At 41.0% G+C, this 20127-nt stretch overlaps 2 long non-coding RNA genes across 5 annotated transcripts in view; one reads left to right on the top strand and one right to left on the bottom strand.

The window, feature by feature from the left end:
- LOC140478711 (uncharacterized) overlaps window positions 1-18398 on the bottom strand; it is a 77851-nt gene extending 59453 nt beyond the window's left edge. The window contains exon 1 of the long non-coding RNA XR_011960854.1: window positions 18335-18398. This is a non-coding gene — a long non-coding RNA (uncharacterized lncRNA). The remainder of the gene's footprint in view (window positions 1-18334) is intronic.
- Window positions 1-20127, top strand: part of LOC140478706 (uncharacterized) — a 501292-nt gene that overhangs the window by 120935 nt on the left and 360230 nt on the right. The gene's annotated exons all lie outside the window — the stretch shown is intronic.

The raw sequence follows: 20127 nt of genomic DNA, 5'->3' as shown, positions 1-20127 counted from the left end.
TATCCACTCCACCCTCCGCCCTGACCTATCACCTTCATCCCTTCCCCCACTCACCTATTGTACTACCTGCTAAGGTAGTCAACTTAGCCACATTAGGGAGATTTAAACAATCCTTGGTTAACTCATGGATGATTTTGGGATAGTGTAGGTGGACGAGCTGAGAAAAGTCTAATGTTCAGCGCAACATCGAGAGCCAAAGGGCCTGTTCTGCATTGCATTGTTCTATGTTCTATTGTAATATTTAGCATTGTTTTGCTTGGTCCAAAGAGTGTAAGATGAAAACTTCTGCAAAAGTCTCCATTTCCAGCTTTATTTGTTATATTGAAAGAACTACATAAACCTGTGATAGTGCTAATGTTGTTAAAGAAAGACAAGTTACAGACACAGAGGGTAGAGAAAAAAATCCAGGGTTTGGGGTCGAAGCATGCAGAGGCATAGCTACCAGTGGGGGATCAAAACAAAATGTGAGATGTGTAATGCTCCAAACTTCAAGGTGTATGGACATCAAAGATTAATAATTAATATCCCACCAGTTGAGCATAGCTCAATATACAATAATATTTCTTTCTGTGCATTTTGCAACTACTGTGATTCTCCCTGTTTGGGTTTTTTAAACCAACAAACACTTGCCACTTTAAGACTTAAATCCTAACTTCTCGATCTATCTGAACTGCTAAAGCCTTCAGTCCGCCTTCATTAATAAAGGTGCACACTTCATGACTGCACACTGAGTGCTTATTCCCCCCCCTCTCTCTCTCCCACCGTCTCTCTCCATTCATTTCTCTCTCTCTCCCCCTCTCTGTCTCTCTCCATTCATTTCTCTCTCTCTCTCTCTCTCCCTCTCTGTCTCTCTCCATTCAATTCTCTCTCTCTCTCTCCCCCTCTCTGTCTCTCTCCATTCATTTCTCTCTCTCTCTCCCCCTCTCTGTCTCTCTCCATTCATTTCTCTCTCTCTCTCTCTCCCCCTCTCTGTCTCTCTCCATTCATTTCTCTCTCTCTCTCTCTCTCTCCTGCTCTCTGTCTCTCTCCATTCATTTCTCTCTGCTGACAGTACCTTCCTGACAGACCCTATTCACTCTCCTTGACAGCCTAATCTTTCTGCCCCGATCCTGGGTTCAAACACTGACGTTAAGGTGGATTCTTGTGGCAATCCCCAAAACTACGGCGATTACAATATTTGCTTAAAATATTTCATAGTCACTGGATTTTCCAGAAAGCACAACAATGCCTCGACTTCCTCAGGAGGCTAAGAAAATTCAGCATGTCCACAAAGATTCTTGCCAATTTTAATAGATGCACCATAGAAAGCATCCTATCTGGATGAACCACAGTGAGATTTGGCAACTGCTCTGCCCAAGACTGCAAAAAAAGACAGAGAATTGTGAGCATTGCCCAGTCCATCATACAAACCAGCCTCCTTCCATTCACACTGTCTGTATTTCCTGTTGCCTCGGGAAAGCAATCTACATAATCGAGCAACACCCCTACCCTCTGTTACTCTCTTCCACCTTCTTCAGTTGGGCAGAAGATATAAAGGTTTGAATACAAGTATGAACAGATTCAAGGACAGCTTCTTCCCCGCTGTTATCAGACTTTTGAGTGAACCTCTCAAATGTAAATGATGATCTCTTTTCTGTACCTTCTCTGCTGCTATAACACTATATTATGTTTAACTACCCCAATGCACTATGTATAGTACGATCTGCCCATAGAGCACACAAAGCAACACTTTTCACTGTATCTTAGTACATGTGACAACAATAAATCAAACTCAGATTCAAACAAACTCACCCATGACCAATGACCATTATTCATCGACTGCCAATGTCCTATGCAATTAAGTGCTCGAAATCTAACTCGCATATTTCTCTCCCAACAATTGTTCCCAGCAAGAGTCTTGAGATGAACATTATGCCCTGGCAGTGCAAAGTCCCAGATGGTATTCATCTATTTTTGTACAATGATTGTCGGCAGGTTTTGCAATGTAGAGCCCAAGTGCCAACACAACTAACAACTTCAAACCAAATATTTGCAATGATTGACCAATAGCAAGGATGCTTATGGCCTCCCTATAACAATCTAAGTTTAATTACTGTGCTTTTGACAGAGACCCATTTTGAAATGGTTCAAAGAGTTAATCAGTACTACATTCTTGGCTTCTGTTAACTGCAAATTCTAAACGTACGGAGTGCAAAGGCAATTGTAACATAGCTGTAAATCCACATACTCTTTCTAAAAGATACATGATAATATTTAGCATGCAAAGAAATGTCAGTTTAAAAGACTTTATTCACAATGCCCAATAAAATATGCAAATTAAGATTTTTCATTACTCAGCTCTGTACAGTACCATTTGATAAATTAAAACTTATTAAGAACACATATCTGTTAATGAGGTGAGATCTAACAGATTCCCCTCTCAAAGCTGAGAGAAACAATCCCATGCCCCTTCAAACATTCACTACACATGTGTATCTCCAAGTCTGTATTTCTTTCTTTGAAGCCTTGGAACTTGAAAACTTCACAGCATGGGAGAAAGACCAAAGTTAATCGATTTACATGATGTCTCTTGTCACATTGTTTTTGGGGTAAACATAATAAAAAACACTGTTGGTTTCAGATTATCCCATATTGGTAAAGGAGCCATTTTTTCACCATTGAAAGCATTTTCTTCCTTCCTATCATTGCTGCGTCCCCAGTGTAAAAGAAGACATTTTCATCAAAATACCTTTCAGCCTCAACATAGATTTTGTTTCAGAGTTAGATTTAGGTTTGTATTGGCATGTGTGCTTAAGTACAGGAGTATGGTAAAAAGTGTACAAACTTGCCAAACTCAATGTCATTTCACCAAATTCATTGACTTCCTGCATAGACTTTGAAAGAGGAGGGAAACCTATCAATATTGAATAACTTGGAACCCTCCTTAACTTTCAAGTCAGAGTCTTATTAGGGGATAGCCCTAAAAGTTACATGTGTTGTAAACCTGATCACTATCAAACAAGGAAGTATTGTTCACTCATTGAGTGGGATCAGTCTATGTAGCTTTTGCTTAACATCCTTTTATATTGCATTACCATACTCAACAGTCCCAAAATACATTGGATCCTACAATGACTAATGTTGTCTCCATCCAACAATTGTGCATAACATTATCAGATTGGGGGATTTAATGCAAATTCAACATGACTTCTTTCAGAGCCAATATATTATACAACAATAAATAGAGTATGGTCAGAAGGGAAAGAAACTACAAACATAAGAGTGTGCTAGCAAGTCAGGCTAGACATTGCAAAATATTTCAAAAATCACAGTAAAACATATTCTATCCAAATGTTCGTATCCTTGCCTGTTATGTGGGAGACAAGGTTCAATTCACTGCCAGGGAGGATCCAAGCACTTCTCTTATAGGTTACTGGGTGAAAGCAGGAAAATGGGATTGAAAAGCCCAGATATGATTGAATGATAGAGCAGACTCGATGGGCCAAACGGCCTAATTTCTGCTCCCATGTCTTATGGTCTTATTGACAGCAAGGTTAATGCATGAATGGCATAAACTGAAATGGGTTTGATATAAGGGTTTGATATAATTTGACATAAATGCCATTATCGAGATATGGCTGCAGTCTGGACAATGAACGTTCAAGGATATTCAATGCTTAGGAAGAATAGGTAAAAAGAGAAAGGGGTAGCATTGTTAATAAAGGATGAGATTGGACCATTAGTGAGAGGTTGCACCTGAACCAGAAGGGCACCAATATCCTGGGGGGTAGGTTTGCTAGCACTCTTTGGGGGGGTTTAAACTAATTTGGCAGGGGGATGGGATCTGGACTTGGAGTCCAACAAGTAAGCTAGCTGTGTGTCAGGATGTCCAAGACTGTAGGGAGGCTGTTGAGAAGGTAACACTGACAGGGAATACTTGCGGACACAGAGATGGGCTCAAGTGCGTATACTTCAACGCAAGGAGTATCAGAAACAAGGTGGGTGAACTTAAGGCATGGATCGGTACCTGGGACTATGATGTTGTGGCCATCACGGAAACGTGGATAGATGAGGGACAGGAATGGCTGTTGGAGGTTCCTGGTTACAGATGTTTCAGTAAGATTAGGGAGGGTGGTAAAAAAGGAGGGGGGTGGCATTGCTAATTAGAAATGGTATAACGGCTGCAGAAAGGAAGTTTGAGGGGGATCTGCCTTTGGAGGTAGTATGGGCTGAAGTCAGAAATAGGAAAGGTGCAGTCACCTTGTTGGGTGTTTACTATAGGCCCCCCAATAGCAGCAGAGATGTGGAGAAACAGATTGGGAAACAGATTTTGGAAAGGTGCAGAAGCCACAGGGTCGTAGTCATGGGCGACTTCAACTTCCCAAATATTGATTGGAAGCTCTTTAGATCAAGTAGATTGGATGGGGCGGTGTTTGTGCAGTGTGTCCAGGAAGCTTTTCTAACTCTGTATATAGATTGTCCAACCAGAGGGGAGGCCATATTGGATTTGGTACTCGGTAATGAACCGGGACAAGTGATGGACTTGTTAGTGGGTGAACATTTTGGTGATGGTGACCACAATTCTGTGACTTTCAGCTTGGTTATGGAGAGAGATAGGTGCGCACAACAAGGTAGATTTTACAATTGGGGGAATGGAAATTACGATGCTGTAAGACAGAATTTGAGGAGCATAAGTTGGGAGCATAGGCTGTCAGGGAAGGATGTGGTGGAAATGTGGAACTTTTTCAAAGAGCAGATACGACGTGTCCTTGATATGTATGTACCTATCAGGCAGGAAAGAAATGGTCGTGTGAGGGAGCCTTGGTTGACGAGGGAGGTTGAATGTCTAGTAAAGAGGAAGAAGGAGGCTTACATAAGGTTGAGGAAACAGGGTTCAGACAGAGCAGTGGAGGGATACAGGATAGCCAGAAGGGACCTGAAGAAAAGGGATTAGGAGAGCTAAGAAAGGGCATGAAAAATCCTTGGCGGATAGGATCAAGGATAACCCCAAGGCATTCTATGCGTATGTGAGAAACCTGAGAATGACGAGAACGAGGGTAGGTCCGATCAAGGACAGTAGTGGGAAATTGTGTATTGAGTCGGAAGAAATAGGAGAGGTCTTGAACAAGTACTTCTCTTCAGTATTTACGAATGAGAGGGACCGTATTGTTGAAGAGGAGAGTGTGAAATGGACTGGTAAGCTAGAAGAGATACTTGTTAGGAAGGAAGATGTGTTGGACATTTTGAACAACTTGAGGATAGACAAGTCCCCCAGGCCTGACGGGATATATCCTAGGATTATGTGGGAAGCAAGAGAGGAAATTGCAGTACCGTTGGCAATGATCTTCTCGTCTTCACTGGCAACGGGGGTGGTACCAGGGGACTGGAGAGTAGCGAATGTTGTGCCCCTGTTCAAAAAAGGGAATAGGGATAACCCCGGGAATTACAGGCCAGTTAGTCTTACTTCTGTGGTAGGCAAAGTAATGGAAAGTGTACTGAGGGATAGGATTTATGAGTATCTGGAAAGACACTGCTTGATTAGGGACAGCCAGGATGGATTTGTGAAGGGTAGGTCTTGCCTTACAAGTCTTATTGAATTCTTCGAGGACGTGACTAAGCATGTGGATGAGGGTAGAGCAGTGGATGTAGTGTACATGGATTTTAGTAAGGCATTTGATAAGGTTCCCCATGGTAGGCTTATGCGGAAAGTCAGGAGGCATGGGATAGAGGGAAATTTGGCCAATTGGATAGAAAACTGGCTAACCGGTCGAAGTCAGAGAGTGGTGGTAGATGGTAAATATTCAGCCTGGAGCCCAGTTACAAGTGGAGTTCCGCAGGGATCAGTTCAGGGTCCTCTGCTGTTTGTAATTTTTATTAATGACTTAGATGAGGGAGTCGAAGGGTGGGTCAGTAAATTCGCAGATGATATGAAGATAGGTGGAGTTGTGGACAGTGAGGAGGGCATTTGTCGTTTGCAAAGGGACTTAGATATGATGCAGAGCTGGGCTGAGGAGTGGCAGATGGAGTTCAACCCTGCCAAGTGTGAGGTTGTCCATTTTGGAAGAGCAAATAAAAATGCAGAATACAGGGTTAATGGTAGGATTCTTAGTCAGGCGGAGGAACAGAGGGATCTTGAGGTTTATGTACATAGCTCTTTGAAAGTTGCCACTCAGGTGGATAGAGTCTGTAAGAAGGCCTATGGTGTATTATCGTTCATTAGCAGAGGGATTGAATTCAAGAGTCGTGAAGTGATGTTGCAGCTGTACAGGACTTTGGTTAGGCCACATTTGGAGTACTGTGTGCAGTTCTGGTCGCCTCACTTTAGGAAAGATGTGGATGCTTTGGAGAGGGTGCAGAGAAGATTTACCAGGATGTTGCCTGGAATGGAGAATAGGTCGTACGAGGATAGGTTGAGAGTTCTCGGCCTTTTCTCGTTGGAACGGCGAAGGATGAGTGGTGACTTGATAGAGGTTTATAAGATGATCAGAAGAATAGATAGAGTAGACAGTCAGAAACTTTTCCCCCGGGTACAACAGAGTGTTACAAGGGGACATAAATTAAAGGTGAAGGGTGGAAGGTATAGGGGAGATGTCAGGGGTGGGTTCTTTACCCAGAGAGTGGTGGGGGCATGGAATGCGCTGCCTGTGGGAGTGGTAGAGTCAGAATCATTGGCGACCTTTAAGCGGCATTTGGATAGGTACATGGATGGGTGCTTAATCTAGGATAGAAGTTCGGCACAACATCATGGGCCGAAGGGCCTGTTCTGTGCTGTATTGTTCTATGTTCTATGTTCTATGTTCTATGTTCCATGATCTTCGATTGGAAGATTGAAATGTCAAATAAGTTCAGGCAAAGAAAAGAAATGACAAGGGCAGCAAACATTCATGGAGATGTTTTTTGGCCACCAAACAGTTGTTGTAATATAGGGAAGAGAATAAATCAGGTCTTTTACCTGGGGTGGAGGAGTCCAGAACGAGAGCATAGGTTTAGGATGAGAGGGGAAAGATATTAAAGAGACCTAAAAGGCAACCTTCTTATGCAGAGAGTGGTACATGTTTGGAATGAGTTGCCAGAGGAAGTGGAGGAGGCTAGTACAATTAGAACACTTAAAAGGCATTTGGACAGGTAGTGAATAGGAAGGATGTAGAAGGATATGGGCCAAGTGCTGGCTAACGGTACTAGATTAATTTAGGATATCTGGTCAGCATGAACAAATTGGACAGAAGGTCTGTTTCCATTTGTACATCTCTATGACTTTATCTCTCTAAATTATGTATGCAACAAAGTTAATAAAGTAATCACAGGGGAAATCAATTAACATAGATTAGATAAAACTGACTAGCACAAATACATAGAAGAGAAATCCCTCATAAAGAAGATGATTTTTTGGAGAAAAGTGTTGAGGAAATAATGAATGAGTAGGCTATTTTAGATCGAGCATAATGATTAGATTAGATTCCTTACAGTGTGGAAACAGGCCATTTGGCCCAACAAGTCCACACCGACCCTCACAAGAGTAACCCACCTAGACCGATTTCCCTCTGACTAATGCATCTAACACTATGGGCAATTTCCCATGGCCAGTTCACCTGATCTACCCATCTTGCACTGTGGGAGGAAACTGGACCACCCAGAGGGAACCCACACAACCACGGGGAGAACGTGCAAACTCCACACAGACAGTCGCCCAAGGCTGGAATTGAATCTGAGTCCCTGGTGCTGTGAGGCAGTAGTGCTAAGCACTGAGCCACTGTGCCATCCTTATTATGTGCTGATAAATATCATCAATACTCTTGCTGTAAAAGAACCTTAATGAAAAGTGATCATAATATGTTTAAATTCTATACTAAGTTAGAAAAATATATCATTCAATCTGAAACTACAATCTTAAATCTAAACAAAAATAAACTATGAAAATATGAGGAATAAAATAGTTATCATCAACTAGAAAACTATGTTGATATATAGTGGTTAACAGATAAAGGGCAGCATTTAAATAATTCATACATGGTTTGCAAAAGCTTTGCGTTCCACTGAGGTACAAAAATCCAACAGTAAAGGTGATCCAATAATGGCTAACACAAACAGTTAAAGATCTATAAAAAAGACTTGTAAGTTTTCCAAAAAGGCAGAAAGCATGGGGAATGGGAGCATTTTAGAACTCGTCAAAGGAGGACCACAAAACTGATAAGGTTAACCTGTGAGAAATGTAAAAACTGACTGTAAAAGATTCTGTGGGTATATAAAATGGAAAAGATTAGCAAAGATGGCTGTAGAGATAATAAATGCATTGGTAGTCATTCTCCAAAACTTTGGAACAGTTCATGCAAATTGAAAGGCAGCAAATGTAACCCCATTAATTCAGGGAGAAATGAAGAGTGAGAAAAGGAGCTGTGTGACAGTTAGCCAAACCTGAGGCAATTTAGACTTAGAATTCTGATACAATGAACATTGTCTCCATTAAACTCAAAATTCCAGAAGAAATGAGGAATCCCAAGTTCAGACCCTAAAATTTAAGTGTATGGCATTTTTTCTATCAATGGGGGTCTTTGTGTTTTGAATAGTGATATAATCAGTAAGCACTCAAGTTTATTTTTGGTTCGTCAGCTTCCTGAGGTTTTCCCAAGGTGAATTCTAGATAACTTGGCGTGGAGGAAAGGGTCATGATTGGGAAAGGTATACAAGGGGTTATAAAGAGTTGTTTAGGATCGATGGGCATAGAGTGTCATGGGGGTTATAGATAGATAGGCATAGGGTTACATATGAGTTATGAGGAGACATGGGAGATGAATAAAGGGTTTGGGTGTGGTCAATAGTTCATGCATGTGTGGCACATGGAGCCAGCTGGCCACCAGGGAGGCAATGGTGAAGTGGTCAATATCACTCTCTTAGGCAAAAGAGAGGACTGCAGATGCTGGAAACCAGAGTTTAGATCAGAGTGGTGCTGGAAAAGCACAGCAGGTCAGGCAGCATCTGAGGAGCAGGAAAATAGACATTTTGGGCAAAAGCCCTTCATCAGGAAACTTTTGCCCGAAACATCGATTTTCCTGCTCCTCAGCTGCTGTCTGACCTGCTGTGCGTTTCCAGCACTACTCTGATCTAATATCACTCACTTGCTAATCCAGAGACATAAGCAAATGTGCTGGGGACATGGTTCAAATCCTACTATGGCAGATGATGAAATGTGAATTTGATAAAATTTTGGAATTAAAAATATCATCCAATGGAATTATGGAATTAAAAATATCATACCACTGTCAATTGTTGTAGAAGCATGTTTTGTTCACTAATGTCCATTAGGGAAGAAAATCTGCTATCCTTGTTTGATGTGGAGGTGTCAGTGTTGGTCTAGGGTGGACAGTCAGATGCCACATGACACCAGGTTTCGTCCAAACGTTTATTTGAAGTCACAAGCTTTTGGAGCACTGCTCCTTCAGCAAGACAAAGGGACAGTGCTTCGAAAGCTTGTGATTGCAAATGGATCTGTTGGACCATGTGACTTCTGACTTTATGCTTGTCTGGCCTACATATGACTCCATCCCCACAGCAATGTGGTTGACTCTGGGTAATTAGGGATGAGCATTAAATGCTGGCCTAGCCAGCAATACCTGCATGCCATGAACAACAATAATAAAACGGTCAGCTGCCTCCAATAAATTTAGATCCTGGAGCTGTGTTGATTGAGCTCCAACAACCACAACATCTTTCTTTGTGCTTGGTATGTCTCTAACTAGTGGAGAGACTTTCTCCTGATGCCCACTGACTCCAGTTTTTCTCAGGGTCCTTGCTGCCTTAATTGATCAATTACGAGCCTGTGGTCAGGGGCAGTTACACTCGCTTCACTGCTAGACCTCAGATCCAATCTCATGTGATCTGATCTAATTCTAATGTGTCCAAATGAAAACCAAGGATGTAAAGCTGCCAGGACCTGAATGATCTTGGAGAAAATGAAGCTGGAGCACCAGTGCAGAGATTATTGCTGAGCATGTGCCACTTGAGAACACAGTTGGCATCCCATTCCACCACGTTGCGGATGGAGGGGAAGTTGATTTAGACTGGCATTGCAGTCAAAGCTGTCAAGAGATTGCCAATACTGCCAAAAATCATTCCAAAAAGAAAATGTGGGGTTAAAAAAATAAAGAGAGTTCAGTATTCAGCTCACCTGTTGACACAAGCCATTCTAATATTTGTGTTGCGTGACTGATTTCCCAAATTACCATTTTCACCATTTAACATCTATCAAGTGATTGTTTTGGTGGACATCTCTAACTGCTTAAAGTGTGGAAATGTGTGTTTACATCAGGGTTAAGACTTAAGTGAATTGTTTGTTTTCATAAGGAACTAGTTGAAGGAATTTCAATGTATGACATTTTTTCTATCAATAGGGGTCTTTGCATTTTCAATAGTGATATAATCAGTAAACACACAACTTTATTTTCTGTTAGTCTGCTTCCTGAGGTTTTCCCAAGGTGAATTCTGCGTACGTTGGCATGGAGGAAAGGGTCATTGATTGGGAGAGGTATACAAGGGGTTATAAAGGGATATTTAGGGTAGGTGGGCATAGAGTGGCATGACGGTTATAGCTAGATAGGCATAGGGTTACATATGAGTTATGAGGAAACATGGGAGATGAATAAAAGGCATACATTAGCTCAGCGGTTGTGAGAAGACTTGGTGAGTAGGTACAAATACATAGTTTGATATGGATAGGGAGCAGGGCATCATATGTCATGGTTTTGCGTGGATTAAGTATGAAGTTAAGGGGAATGAATGGATGACAGCAGGACAAATAGTATATATGTTAACCTTGCTTTGTAAACTGAACAAATTTGAATATCTGTCCAACCAGCCTTGTGAACTGACAGTGTACTTTATACTTCCCAGGTTACTCTGTCTGATTCCAAATCCTGCCCTGAACTGAAAATGGGAAACACATATAGCCATTTATAAAAGTTGGATTCATGGAGCTAGGATTTCATCTGCCTCTGTGCACTTGATGTGGAAATTAACATTTGGAACTTTGAATTATTATTACATATTCAACATAGATTTATGAAAAGGAAATCATGCTGGACAACCCTGTTAAAGACTACTGAGGATGTAATTACAGAAGAGAGATAAAAAGGAACAGTGGTTTGGGTATATTTGGATTTTTAGAAGGTTTGAGATAGGTCACATACAGGAACTTAGGAACGGGAGTAGGCCATTCAGCCCACTGAGTCTTCTCCACCATTTAATATGCTCATGGCGGATTGAACACTTCAATGTCTTTTACCCGCTCTACCTCAATAGCCCTTTAAGCCAATGATTATCAAAAGTTCATCAATCTTTATTTTAAATATATACAAAGACGGAACTTCTATTGTCCTCTAGCCCTCTGAGCAAGATAATTTCTCCTTACCCTGGTCCAAAATGGTAACCTACTAGTTCAAGATTCTCCAACCAGGAGAAACATCTTATTTGCATCTATCCTCTCTATCCCTTTAAGTAGACCATAAGAGCATAAGATAGAGGAACAGAATTAAACATTTTGCCTCACTGAGTCTACTCTGTCATTTGATAATGACTGATATGTTTCTCAACGCCAGTCTCCTGCCTTTTCCCTGCAACCATTTATCCCCTTTCCAATCAACAACTTATCTATCTCTGCCTTAAATACACTCAATGACTTGGCCTCTGCAGCACTCTGAGGCAATGAGTTCCACAGGTCCACCACCCTCTAACTGACAAAATTCATCCACATCATTATTTCAATGTATTCTGAAGGTTCCAATGAGATCATCTCATTTCTTCAGTGAATACAGGCCCAGTTTGACCAATCTTTTCTCATAGGACAGTCCTACCATCCTGGGAACAACTGTGGTGAGCCTTTGTTGCCCCTCCTTAACTGCAATAGTATCTTTTCTCAGATAAAGAGATCAAAACAGCATACGTTACTCCAGGTGTGATCTACCTAAACTCTCAAAAAATTAACACAAAATTTCACTACACTTGTCCTCAACTCCTCTTGAAATATAGGCTAACATTCCATTAGACTTCCTAATAGCCTGTTGCACCTGTACATTAACCTTCAATGAATTATTAATAAGGTCAACCAGGTCCTGTTGACAGGCTACAATTTCTAATCTCTCACCATTTAAGAAATACTCTCCACATCTGTTTCTCTTACCAAAGTGGATAAGCTCACATTTTTCCACATTATATTCCATTTGGCATGTTCTTGCCCATTCACTAATCTGTCCAAATTCTCCTGAGGTTGCTTTACATATTCCTCATAACAAATATTCCCACTTAGCTTTGTAACTTCTGAAAATTTGTAAAATGCACATTTGGTCCCCACCTCCCCACTATTGTGAATAGCTGGGGCCCAAGTACTGAGCATTGTGGTACCCCACCAGCCACAACCTGCCACGGTGATAATGACCCAGTTATTTCTACTTTTAAGTTGAGAGTGGGGTGCTGGAAAAGCTCAACAGGTCAGGCAGCATTTGAGGAGTAGGAGAGTCGATGTTTTGGGCAAGAGCCCTTCATCAGAAATGAGGCTTTTGAGCCAAGGAGGTGGAGAGATAAATGAACGTGGGGTAGGGCTTGGGGGAAATTGTCTGAGAGTGCGATAGGTAGACGGAGGCGGGGGGTTAATGGCAATAGGTCAGAGAGGAAGGTGGAGCAGATAGGTGGGAAGGAAGATGGACAGGTAGGACAGGTCATGAGGGTGGTACCAAGTTGGAAGGTTGGATTTGGGATAAGGTGGGGAGAGGCGAATGAGGAAATTCACATTGATGTCATGGGCTTAGAGGGCCCAAGACAGAAGATGAAGTGTTCTTTCTCTAGGTATCGGGAGGTTAGGGTGTGGCGATGGAGGAGGCCCAGGACCTGCATGTCCTTGGCAGAGTGAGAGAGGGAATTGAAGTGTTTAAGTCAGTTTTTATCCATGCTAGGACATTACCTTCTATACCATATGGTTTAATTCTGACAAGCAACTCTGTGAGGAGCTTTATCAAACAAGTTCTGAAAATCCAAATATACTAAATGCCAACACTCTAAGTAAATTCCTCAAAAAACTCCACCGATTTGTCAACCACTATTTCCCATTTGCAAATTCATGCTAAATGTGCCCAGGCAGATTTATTTTAATCCAAATGTCCATTAAACACATTGTTTATGAAAGATGCTGGCACTTTCCCCACGACTGATAGAAGGTTGATGTCAAGTTCCCTTCTTTTCTCTTGCTCATTTCTAATATGGCAGGAAGGATTCATAAGTTTCTGATCTGCAGGGATTATTCCAGAATCCATCTCATTTTGTAAGGCAATTAACAAAGCATCAGCTATCTTTATGTTGATGTCCTTCAACACTCTGGGACGTAGACTATCAGTTTCCAACAGAATTCAAAGAATCCCTACAGTGTGTTTTCAGGCTATTTGGCCCATTAAGTCCACACCACCCCTCCAAAGCGCATCCCAACCAACCCATCCTATCCCCCTAATGCTGCATTTCCCCTGGTTTATCCCCCCCCCTAGCCTGTACATCTCTGGACACAATGGACAAATTAGCATGGCCAATCCACCTAAGCTGCACATCTTTGGAATTTTGGAGGAAAGTGGACCACACAGAGGAAACCCAAGCAGACACAGGGAGAACATGCAAACCCCACACAGACAGTTGCTCAAGGCTGGAATCAAACTCAGTTCCCTGTGAGGCAGCAATGCTAACCACTGAGCCACCATACCATCCATTAAACTGTCAATGCAACATTCTTACTGATACAAACACCCTTCAAATCCTCATTCTCTCCAGTCACTGGACCTCTAATTCTGGGAGATTTCTTGTATCTTCCTCAGTGAAAACATATAAAGTAATCACTTAGCTTCTGTGTTGTTTCTCTGTTCTCCATTATAACTTCTTTGACTCTGTCTATAATGGACCCTCATTCCTCTCAACTGCAAAGACCCTCCTCCCAATTCAAGTGTTCACTTTTTGTGAGGAATAATGTTCTGAGCTGGAGAAAAGTGCATCACTTTCTGCTCTCTGCCCACCACTTACCAACTTCCCTCTATTTTCTTGACACACCACATTAGGAACAACCTGTAACTTTGAGCTTCCCCCAAACACTGAGCCCATTATAATAGTCATTCACATGTGTTTGTTACGTTCATTCATGGGATATCAGCATCACTGATTAGGCCAACATTCACTGCCCACCTCTAAATGCCCAGAGGGAAGGTAACTGTCAACTATATCATGGTGGGTCTGGAGTCACTAACACACCAGGCCACGTAAGGACAGCAGTTTCCTTCTCTAATAGACATTAGTGAACCAGAAGGCTTTTTCCTGACAATCAACAATGGTTTCATTGTTATAAGGCTTAATTCCAGATTTTTTTTTCCCAGTTCCACCATCTGCCATAGTAGGATTTGAACCCAGATCCCGAGAACATTACCCGGGTCTCATCGAGTCATGGAATGTTAGAATCACTATGGTGCAGATCGAGGCCATTTGGTCCATTAAGCCTGTACCGGCCCTCCAAACAGCATCCCACCCTATCCCCATAACCTCACATTCACCATAACCCACCTAGACTGCAAAGCCCTGGACATCACAGGGCTATTTAGTGTGGCCAATCCAACTAATCTGTACATCTTTGGACTGTGGGAGGAAACCAGAGCACCCAATGGAAACTTATGCAGACACGGAGAGAATGTATAAACTCCAGAAAGTCCAAGGCTGGAATTGAACCTAGGTCCCTGGCACTGAGGCAGCAATGCTAACCACTGTGTCACCATGCCACTTTTTCTTCCCCCACCTGTCTTACTTACCCCCATGAGGCCTGAAACATCTGGTCTTTGGAGTATTGGACTATCGATAATACCAACACTAGGCTTGCATTTACCACCACCCTCCCCCAAAACACCCTCCCTCCACCCCACTCTGAGATCAAAAGCATCACATTTCCCATACCCTCCCAATCTTTACACCTTTATTGACACCTCTTGACTTTCCATCTTTGGACAACACATCTACTACCTATGACTGTGGAACATCCACCCTATCATGTATCCCGTCCCCCTATCTAAGTCGTTTCCCCATACCCTCAATTTAACCCACTCTAGACATCATTAATCCCAGTTTTAAGGCACAATTCTCAGCCACCATCCCTGTCAATGAAATCTTCCCCATATGTAACCGCATCACTTTCACTCACAATCAACTAATCTCAAGTGACCACTCTAACTTTCTTAGACCATTCTTGACCAGCCTTTTGCTCTGTGCCTATTATCCCCCAGCCTCCCTGCATTGATCTTCCTTCATGCCCCATGTGACTTATACTGCTGACAACCAATTTCAATCATTGCTGGCATGTCTGAAGACATCCATGAAAGGACCACATAGCAGCTACTCCTCTGAGTTCTGGAAAATGATTACCATGCGTGTTGTACACCTCTGTAATGCAGCCATGAATTTGAAGGCCTTAGTTATGAAGAACTTAATTGGGAGGGGAATCTTATTTCGGTAAAACTGTTTGTTTAATGAGCATTCATGGGATGGAAATACAGACAAAAAGGCTTCTCGATGCTTACCGTAGGAAAGCTTGACCTGCCTTTCAAACGTCCGAGAACTTAATTACAAAAGTTCATCCCATCGTTTGGAATCTGAGTTTGGACTCCCTTGCAATTAATTTCCCTCACCCTCCTTTCTCCCCACTCCAGGTGGGACTGGAAGATTCCACCCAGGGAATCAGAGGTCCGTGACAGGATTTGCAAACAAGGGTGAGGATAGGCATTGCTGGGTAGAAGTGCTTGAGAAGAGGATTGCTTCACACAATTCTCACAATAGTGAAAACCCCCATGCAAAACCCATTGTACTCAGAAAGCCTACAATTGTTTGCAGGGAAGAAAAGAACTCAAGACTAATTAAACAGAACATCCTGTAACTGGGGTAAAGAATGAGCTAGAATTTATGACAATGCATTTATCATGCTTTTACTTGCAGTGAACAACATTCCATAATAGACACAGAATATTTAACATATTATAGGATATTATGAAATTGATTAACAGAAAGGAATAATTTTGTTGTTCAAGAGAACTAACAATTATCTCGAAAAAGGAGCTAAATCCTAAAATAAGTTTGATGTGAATTTTTTGTGGGATTACTTTATTCTAAGAACAAATTCTCAAATATAGCATCTATTAATGCATGTAATGGACACTCAAGCACATTTTTTAATGCTGGAACTGGGGCCATAGAGATGATTAAAACACGAGGTGTAGCCAAGGACTTTAATAAACTCTCAGACCCCAATTTCAGCATTAAACATAGTGGAACATTCATTAGAACCATACTCACTGTAGTGTACTCCTCGTTATAACATACAAAAATGCTTGGCTCCCAAGCACTATGTTATAATGAGAGTAGAGTGTAATTATTAAGTACTTTACCTCAGTTTGTGTTCATTGATTGCTTAAATCTTGCATTTAAAACTTCTAAGCCGTAATATATTTTAATGATGTGCAACAAACTGAGTTTTAAAACTGAACAGATTTAAAATCTGGCAGTTATAAAGGACTGAGAGATTCAAAACCTGTTCCAAATCACAGCAGTTTTGGCACTATGAAGGCATAATGATGTTTGAAAAAGCATGTGTTTGCACTGTAGGTTGGATTACAGGGTCGATTCCTAAGTGATGTCTTATTTACTGCAGGCTAGGCCTGCTTTAGGCCTACATACCAGATGCAGTCTGACTCAATCGAAACTAACTCCATGTTCTGAATATTTGTCAGTTTCTGCAAGGCTGTATTTTTAAAATCAGTGATCTACTTTTCTCTTCCCATTTCTATAGCTCTGAAGGAATTCCAGGATTCCTTCAGAGCTATAGTTCATTACTTAGACAAAAGAATATATAGTTTGTGTGCAGGAGTCAACAAAATGGTTTATATTAATGACTGCATTACTTGAATACATGGTCTGATATCAAGCTTTTAACAATAATGGCTTTCATCTTGCACCTATAGAGTTGTGTTACTCAGGCATATCCATCCATGGCATTTCATACCTACTGCTGCTTAGTTCATTATATACAGGCACACACAGCAGTGTACAAAGTATTATTCCCTGTTAATTAAATGAAGCCAAACATTAATTAGTTAGACAAATTGATTTGTCTTTGTAACACTATCACCAAACTTTTTTTTGTCCTCCTCTTAGTTTAGGTTGTACTTTCACCCAATACCTTTAGTTTCTTCTCCCTCTTCCTACCCCCCTTTTTTCCCTCTGATCTATGTCTGGAGTCGTGTGGAGGGATCTAATCTTTGGAGTGAAATTATAGGTCTACAGATGTTTTCAAGATGTTTCCCTGTCAGTAGCAGATTATCCCCTGTAGCAAAATCTCATTAAAGTGCAATTTACAGAGCATTGCTGCTGTTGCCATCAACCAAAATTAAAGGCATTAATTTTTCAAAGTTCACCAGAAGTCTTTACATAAATGATGTAGCAGTTTGGGAGACCAATTTACATAAGTGATATTTGCAGAATTAACCCGTATTAGTTGATTAGTTGTACAAATGTTGTAGGGGTAAAATGAAAGGGGAGAGGTGGAATGTGGTGGGAAGTGGGAGGACAGTGAATTTATAGATGTACTTGTAGAACATGAGTCAGATTGTAAAGAAGTGTTGAAATAAAACAAGGGGCACATGCTGGGAGGAATGTCAAAAGAGGATGTTGATGTTTTTCCACTGAACCCATAACGTTTGCAATTGCAGCTATGATAACCAGATCCAAGATCAGATGGGACACCCAATGAGCCTTTAAATTTCAGTTTTAAACATCTGCAGACAATATAGAACAGAAAACTTTGTGATTTGCTGAACACATTTGTTTAGATCACATTGAGTGAAGAAAATAAAACAGCAGCAGAAGCTGAAGTTGAAACAATTAGTTAGCTGCTCAGTCAACCATCAACTACTATATTTAAAGACTGTAGTAAAAATATTATGATACGTTGTTTGCAAAAATCTTAAATAGTACACATACTCAACCTGATTTTACCAACACCTAACGCCATTAAAATGTTTACTGATGTAATGATTAATTGATATTTAAATGCATTCATCCCATGAATGAATATACAAAAAAGTAATTAGGAGGAAACTGTGGCTTAGTGGTAATGATTAGTAATACAGAGGTCAAGGTTAATTGGATTAGGTTCAAATCCTAAACTCACCAGTTGTGGAATTTACTTTCAATTAATAGTACAGGAATTGAAAACTGGTCTCAGTTACTGTGACCACAGGATTATTGTTAAAAAGCTGAGCTGATACACTGATGTCTAACAGGAAAGGAAATCTGCAGTCCTTACCTAGTCTTGGCTTTGACTGTAGATCCTCTGAACTGCCTTAATTCATTTTAAGGACAATATGTTGCCAGTGACATCTACATTCCACAAAAGTAAAGTTCCAATATAATGACTGCAATAATTAAGACACATCGAGTCATACAGCATAAAAACATGCCCTTTGGCCCAAATTGTTCAAGTCGGGCAGGTTTCCTAAACTGAACTAGTCCCATTTGCCTGCATTGGCCTATATCCCTCAAAATATCTCCTATCCATTTACCTATCCAAATGTCTTTTAAATGTTATAACTGTACCTGTTTCTACGACTTCCTTTAGCAACTCATTCCATATATGCATCACCCTCTGTGTGAAAAGGTTGCCCCTCAGGTCCCTTTTAAATCTTCCTCCTCTCACCTTAAACCTCTGCCCTCTAGTTTTGAACTCCCCTACCCTTGGGTAAAAAACCTCAGTTATTCACCTTATCTATGACCCCCATGATTTATAAATCTCTGTAAGGTTCAGACTACCCTCCAGGGAAAAATGTCCTAACCTATTCAGTCTCTTCTTATAACTCAAACCTTCGAGTCTCACTAACATCCTGATAAATCTTTTACTCACCCTTTCCGGTTTAATAACATCCTTCCTACAGTAGGGCATCCAGAATTGCATGCAGTACTCCAAATGTGATCTTACCAATGTCTTGTACAGCTGTGACATGATGTCACAACTCCTGTCATCAATGCTTTGACTGATGAAGGCAAGCATACCAAATGCATTCTTAACCACCCTGTCTACCTGTGATGCCACTTTCAAGGGACACTTCTGGGTTATGCTTCCTGGTTTACCTATGATTAAGACATTGCTGCGTGTTTACAGCATTTTTATATATGCTGTAGCAATTATCTATGCAAACCAATGATCATGTTGCAGTTGAAATCAAAAATGCCATTTGAATTTTGACATGTTTTATGTTTAAAATGAGGAATTCTTCTAAATATTTGTAAAAGGACAGTTGGCATATTTATAGAATTTGCAACAATTCAATAAATCTATAATGTGAGGCATTTAGAATGTTGAAAACTAAACTCAGTGATTTGAATTTATTAATTCTGTTCAATGCATTTGGTAAATGCTGGCCCAGTCAGCAACATCCACATCTTGTGCAAACATCTTTTAAAAATTGTATTGTTTTCACATTCTTTCTTATAATTTGATAATTCTGCAAGATATTGAGCCTTCTCTTTAAGAAAACTTTACAATTTCTCTGTCTTCGATCTGAAACAGATGCTCTCACACATCCTCAAATTGAATTTCATCTTTTACAATTCTGCCCAATTATTTAATAGATTGGACTACTTACAGTGTGGAAACAGGCCGTTCAGCCCAACAAGTCCACACCGACATGCAACCCACCCAGACCCATACCCCTACGTTTACCCCTTCACCTAAAGCTACAGGCAATTTAGCATGGCCAATTCACTTAACCTGCACACTTTTGGACTGTGGGAGGAAACCCATGTAGACACAGGGAGAATGTGCAAACTCCATACAGTCAGTCACCTGAGGCAGGAATTGAACTCAGGTCTCTGCCGCTGTGAGGCAGCAGTGCTAACCACTGTGTCACCCACAAATAGGTCTGGGGCTGTTAATATCTTTTGGCTCCCACCTGCATAACTTATGATGTGACCTCCCATTGACAAATCTAGGTGCATAGCTCTTCGTACTTTCATCTAAATTATTGATGTACATAGTAGAACATAGAACATAGAACAGTACAGCACCAAACAGGCCCTTCAGCCCACGATGTTGTGCCGACC

This window comes from Chiloscyllium punctatum, chromosome 6 (genome assembly GCF_047496795.1).
Source record: "Chiloscyllium punctatum isolate Juve2018m chromosome 6, sChiPun1.3, whole genome shotgun sequence".
NCBI lineage: Eukaryota > Metazoa > Chordata > Chondrichthyes > Orectolobiformes > Hemiscylliidae > Chiloscyllium > Chiloscyllium punctatum.
This window is presented reverse-complemented; position numbering and strand designations above follow the sequence as displayed.